Source organism: Bombina bombina, chromosome 1 (genome assembly GCF_027579735.1).
Source record: "Bombina bombina isolate aBomBom1 chromosome 1, aBomBom1.pri, whole genome shotgun sequence".
NCBI lineage: Eukaryota > Metazoa > Chordata > Amphibia > Anura > Bombinatoridae > Bombina > Bombina bombina.
The window spans coordinates 976,319,366-976,326,673 of NC_069499.1; positions in this window are offsets into that span (position 1 = coordinate 976,319,366).

Below are 7,308 nucleotides of genomic sequence, written 5' to 3' on the forward strand. Positions count from 1 at the left end.
CCCTGACATATAAAGCTCTCAACTGCACTGCTCCCCCCTACATCTCAGAACTTGTCTCTAGATACTCTCCCTCCTGTCCCCTTCGATCAGCTCAGGATCTCCTCCTCTCTTGTTACTTCCTCACATTCCATTTACAGGACTTCTCCAGACTGGCCCCCATCTTGTGAAATTCCCTGCCTCGCTCCATAAGACTCTCCCCTAGTTTTAACAGCTTCAAGCATTCCCTAAAAACTCTACTATTCAGGGATGCATACAACCAACACTAACCTTCCTAACTCCATTGCTTTCCCCTTGAACCCCTTAGAATGTAAGCCTATGGGCCCAGCTGTTTACAGATCGCTTCATAAGAGCCGACTACAACAGTGAAACTCTCGGCAGGGCTCTCTACCCACTTGACCCCTAAAAAAGCTATCCTGTACACCGACTATGTTTACAGCACTGCGGAATCTGTTGGCGCTCTACAAATACCTGATAATAATAATAATAATCTAAACTAAATTAGCAATAGCCCTTAAAAGGGCCTTTTGTAGGGCATTACCCTAAGTTAAATAGCTCTTTTACCTAAAAAAATACCAATTACCCCTAACAGTAAAACCCAACCAACCCCCAAAACTAAAAAAATTGTATGGGCGTTGCCCTTAAAAAAAACCTAAGCTACCCATTGCCCCTAAAGGGCAATCAGCTCTTTTACAAACAGTTCTTTTGGGGTCATAAAAAAAAACCCTAATCTAAAATAAAAACACCCCAAACCCCCCCCCCCAAAAAAAAAACCTAAGTCTAACTTTGAAATAGGTACTCACAGTTCCTGAAGTCCAAAGGCGAAGGTATTCTTCCAGGCGGTGAAGGTCTTCATCCAGCACAGGGACATCTTCTATCTTCATCCGGAGCAAAGGCGGCGTGGAGCGGATATGATTGCGGAGCGAAGATGACCGTGGAGCAGGACCAGCAATCGCGGAGCAGGACCGGCCATCGCGGAGCAGGACCGGCGTGGAGGTTCATCTTTATGTGGTAGCCGCCGCACACTGCACATTGAGGTAGCTTGCATTCCTATTGGCTGACATTTTTAAATCAGCCAATAGGATAAGAGCTAATACAATCCTGCTGGCTAATTTGAACAGCCAATAGGATTTCAGTAACTCTCATCCTATTGGCTGATTTTAAAATTTCAGCCAATAGGAATGCAAGCTACCTAAACGGGGTACCTTGCATTCAATATTCAGTATGCAGCGGAGACCGCATGAAGAGGATCCTCCACACCGGTCCTGCTCCACGACGGCCAGCCCTACTCCGCGATCGCTGGTCCTGCTCCACGGTCATCTCCACTCCCCAATCACCTACGTTCTGCGCCGGTCCTGCTCCGCGGTCATTTCCGATCCGTGATCACCTCCGCTCCGCGCCTCCTTTGCTCCAGATGAAGATAGAAGATGTCCCTGCGCTAGATGAAGACCTTCACTGCCTGGAAGAAGATCTTCACTGCCAGACTTCAGGAACTGTGAGTACCTATTTCGGGGTTAGACTTTTTTTTTTAGATTATAGATTTTTTTTTTATGGGCTCAAAAGAGCTGTTTGTAAAAGAGCTGATTGCCCTTTAGGGGCAATGGGTAGCTTAGGTTTTTTTAAACTTAGTTTTTTATTTTGGGGGGTTGGCTGGGTGGGGGTTTTTACTTTTAGGTAGTGATGTCGCGAACCTAAAATTTTGTGTTTGCGAACGGCGGATGCGAACTTCCACAACTGTTCGCGAACGGGCGAACCGCCATAGACTTCAATAGGCAGGCGAATTTTAAAACCCACAGGGACTCTTTCTGGCCACAATAGTGATGGAAAAGTTGGTTCAAGGGTACTAACACCTGGACTGTGGCATGCCGGAGGGGGATCCATGGCAAAACTCCCATGGAAAACTACATAGTTGATGCAGAGTCTGGTTTTAATGCATAAAGGGCATAAATCTCCTAACATTGCTAAATTTTTTGGAACAACGTGCTTTAAAACATCAGGTATGATGTTGTATCGATCAGGTAGTGTAAGGGTTACGCCCGCTTCACAGTGACAGACCAAACTCCCTGTTTAAAGGGACAGTCTACACCAGAATTTTTATTGTTTTAAAAGATAGATAATCCCTTTATTATTATTAGTGTGAAGGAAACTGACTGCTATTATTTAACACAGTCAAAAAAGTGTTTTTTTTTTTTTTTAAATCTACACTACTGTTACACCAGATATGAGTTGCACTGGGGTGACACTGTGCCCTGGCAGGCAGGCACTTAAACGCACACGTGTGAAGGAAACTGACTGCTATTATTTAACACAGTCAAAAAAGTGTTTTTTTTTTTTAAATCTACACTACTGTTACACCACATATGAGTGGTGGCACTGGGCAAGTGGGCACAGTATACGCTGTAAGCCTGACACACACGCTGGCAGGCAGGCAACTGCAATTAGATTACACAGGAAAAAAAAAAAAAGCAGCCCTAAAAAGGGCTTTTTGGGGTGCTGTCCTTACAGCAGAGATCAGATGAGTCCTTCAGGACTGTAGTGGACACTGAATACACTAGCCTTGCTATAGATTTCCCTACTAAATCAGCAGCAGCTACACTGTCCCTCCTCTCACTAACAATGCAGCTTCCGAATGAATCTAAAATGGATGCTGTCCAGGAGGTTCTGGGAGGGTCTGCTGCTGATTGGCTGGAATGTGCCTGCTGACTGTGAGGTACAGGGTCAAAGTATTACTTAATGATGACGAATAGGGGACGGATCGAACATCGCATATGTTCGCCCGCCGCGGCGAATGCGAACATGCTATGTTCGCCGGGAACTATTCGCCGGCGAACAATTCGCGACATCACTACTTTTAGGGGGTAATTATTAAGGTAAAAGAGATTAAGGGCTCTTGTTAGTTTAGTTTAGATTTGGGGTGTTTTTATTTTGGGTGGGTTATTTTTATAGGGGTATTAGATTAGGTTTATTTTTTTTTTTTTTTTGATCATTTTGTTTATTACTTTCAGTAATTTTAAATAGACTGCCCTCTGTGCAGGCTTATCGCCTAGTAATACATAAATACATATGTTCACACACACACACACACATATACAGTATTTAGATATGTATAACATTGTATATGTTTTTATTTCTATTATAAAGCCCTTTGCAGTCCTTTTTTTATTAACAATATATTGAGCAAACCACCTAGTGCAGCGCAGGGGGCAAATCGCGCAGCGTTGGGCAGCAATAAATAAATATATATTTCTATGCTTATATACATACAGTATATATTTAAGTGTTTATATGTATATACACATATTAACACACACACACATATATAGAACTGGTGAAGAAATGAGGCTATAGTGTGGATGCACAGTGGAAAAGCATACTACCATATTTCAGGAGCAGCACTACTGACCAGACCCCCTGGATCCCCTGTTTTCATATATATTGGGCAGTTTGGATACCGGAGGGAGCAGTGCGCTGTCTCGTTACAGCGGCTACTTACCTCATACAGATTGAGGTAGTTAAAAGTAAGTTCTTGGCTATAGGGGCTAATACCCCATACTATTGTTACCAGTTCCAATTTTATTTTACCTCTGCTTTGAGGTGCAGATATGCAATCTTTTCTTGTACCTTTATCTATTGGTGAGGTTTTTGGAAATCTTCCCACCTCATTTGTCTCTGCTGCCCAAAACTTTGGACACAAACTTTATTATTCATATGAACTCATTGTATGATATTGTTGTTCATCTGTATATATGAATTTTTTATGTCTTAATACACCATTCTGATGGTACAAACTTGTTTGTATATTTTTAAAGTGACATACAAAATTTGTGTTCAGTGTTGTAGTGCAGATAACATTTTCTTGTTGCTGTTTAATATATATATATATATATATATATATATATATATATAACACACAGAGAAAGTCCAGCACTCACTTATAAGCTCTCAGCTAAGATTAAAAGCAAAAATCAAAGGGTTAGTTACCGCATTTGGCCAAATGGGACAAGCCCAGGTACCACGTAAAGGTCCTTTCCAAACCTGGGACCCTAAAACAGCCACACAATGCAAGCTCTCAATCCAACAAACTGGGAACAAGTGAAGGGTGCACAGGCTTATGTAATCACCCCAGACATATACAAAACACGGAAGGGGACTGCACTCTTAGACCGGACCGGGTACACATCCCATGACCCTGCAACATGCTCAGCCCTGGGTGCTCACTGGCACTCACAGGAAGCTGTGCTGTCCCCAGAGTCACAGGAAGTCTGAAACGTCACTGTGGAATAAGCATATACATATAAATTTATAGAGAAAACACAGTCCCCCATTGACCTCCATGTAAAGGCACTTTATGTGCTTTTTTCTAACACCCCCACATCCCCTCACTTTAACCCCTAAAAAAAAAAAAAAAAAAGCTCATCTTTATATTTCATCTTAAGGTACTGACCTCTTTATTTTGGGGGCAATTGATGCAACTTTTTTTTGATCTCCGATTAATGATTTCTGACACTAAGGGGCCAAATTATCAAGCTGGTCCGCTGCCTCTGAAGCCGCAGACATCAATCCGCCCGATCCTATACGATCAGGCTGATTGACACCCCCTGCTAGCGGCGATTGGCCGCAAATCTGCAGGGGGCGACATTGCACAAGCAGTTCACCAGAACTGCTTGTGCAATAATACATGCAGACAGCGTATGCTGTCTGCATTTATCGATGTGCGGAGGACATGATACGCTACATCGCACATTAATAAATCAGCCCCAAAGTGTAAAAGTGATCTTGTAATGGCTGGCTATTTAACCCCTTAAGGACTAAGGCCATTTTTCAATTTCTTTCCCTTAAGGACCAGGGCTATTTTTACATTTCTGCTGTGTTTGTGTTTAGCTGCAATTTTCCTCTTACTCATTTACTGTACCCCCACATATTATATACCGTTTTTCTTGCTACTAAATGGACTTTCTAAAGATACCATTATTTTCATCATATCTTATAATTTACTATTAAAAATATTATAAAATATGAGGAAAAAATGGAAAAAAACACACTTTTTCTAACTTTTACCCCCAAAATCTGTTACACATCTAAAACCACCAAAAAACAACCATGCTAAATAGTTTCTAAATTTTGTCCTGAGTTTAGAAATACCCAATGTTAACATGCTCTTTGCTTTTTTTGCAAGTTATAGGGCAATAAATACAAGTAGCACTTTGCTATTTCAAAACCACTTTTTTTCAAAATGAGCGCTAGTTACATTTGAACCCTGATATCTGTGATACTGTACCTGAATATCCCTTGACATGTGTATATATTTTTTAGAAGACATCCCAAAGTATTGATCTAGGCCCATTTTGGTATATTTCATGCCACCATTTCACCGCCAAATGCGATCAAATAAAAATTTTTTTTCACTTTTTCACAATTTTTTTCACAAACTTTAGGTTTCTCACAGAAATTATTTACAAACAACTTGTGCAATTATTGCATAAATGGTTGTAAATGCTTCTCTGGGATCCCCTTTGTTCAGAAATAGCAGACTTATATGTCTTTGGCGTTGGTTTTTGGTAATTAGAAGGCTGCTAAATGCCACTGCGCATCACACGTGTATTATGCCCAGCAGTGAAGGGGTTAATTAGGGAGGATGTAGGGAGCGTCTAGGGTTAATTTTAGCTTTAGTGTAGTGTAGTAGACAACCCCAAGTATTGATCTAGGCCCATCTTGGTATATTTCATGCTACGATTTCACCGCTAAATGCGATCAAATAAAAAAAAACGTAAAATATTTCACAATTTTAGGTTTCTCACTGAAATTATTTACAAACAACTTGTGCAATTATGACATAAATGGTTGTAAATGCTTCTCTGGGATCCCCTTTGTTTAGAAATAGCAGACATATATGGCTTTGGCATTGCTCTTTGGTAATTATAAGGCCGCTAAATGACGCTGCGCACCACACATGTATTATGCCCAGCAGTGCAGGGGTTAATTAGGTAGCTTGTAGGGAGCCTGCAAGGTTAATTTTAGCTTTAGCATAGAGATCAGCCTCCCACCTGACACATCACACCCCAGGATCCCTCCCAAACAGCTCTCTTCCCTCCCCCATCCCACAATTGTCCCCGCCATCTTAAGTACTGGCAGAAAGTCTGCCAGTACTAAAATAAAAGGTATATTTTAAAAAAATAAAATAAAAAATTGTATAGCATATTTACATATGCTGCTGTGTAGGATCCCCCTTAGCCCCCAACCTCCCTGATCCCTCCCAAAAAGCTCTCTAACCCTCCCCCTCTACCTTACTGGGAGCCATCTTGGGTACTGGCAGCTGTCTGCCAGTACCCAGTTTAGAAAAAAATGCCTTTTTTATATATTTTTTTTTTTTTTCAAATCTCTTTTTATTGTTGTCCGGTAAAGCAATACACACATTCCAGTTATTACATTTTGTGCGGGTATCATGTCTGGTGACAAGATTTACATTGTAGATCCAAAATTAAACACAGTATGAAACATAGCAATGTCACATTATGAGAGATGGAATATTTTCTTCACTTGACCACACTACGTTCTTATCTTACATGATATTTACTTGGTCTGAGTGATTGCACTTCCCCGACATATTCTTTTTCCATTTTCTTTAATATACCATTAACATACCTACAACTAAACACTGAAGTAACTTATTCTAACTAATAACCTAAATAAATAAATCCTTGAGGCCCGGCGGAGGAAAATTTTTATATTTTTTTTAATTTTTTTTTTCTGTAGTGTAGCTTCCCCCCCATAGACAAACCACCACCCCCTCCCAGATCCCTTACAATTAACATTGTCTGCTGATCCCCCTGCCTCCCACTTATCAACTTTTTTCTGTAGTATAGCGGTTCCCACCCGCTCCCTCCCCGTGCACACGCCCGCCCGCCGCCCCCCTCTCTCTTCAATCTTCCATCGATGGCCGCCCACCCACCCGCCTCCCACGTCGGCTCCCACCCACCAATGATTGCGGCCATCGATGCCGGTGCAGAGAGGGCCACAGAGTGGCTCTCTCTTCATCGGATGGGGGAAAAAATGTTATTGCAGGATGCCTCGATATCAAGGCATCACTGCAATAACTGTAAAGCGGCTGGAAGCGATCAGGATCGCTTCCAGCAGCTTTAATCCCCAAAGTCGTACAGGGTACGTCGCTGGTCTTTAAAGACCAGCTTGTGTGCGACGTACCCTGTACGACTCGTGTCGTTAAGGGGTTAACGTGCACCCATAAACGGCTAATTTGCGCACATTAAGAAAACGTCACTTGTAATCCTGTGTGTATTCAAAAGCCCTAAACCT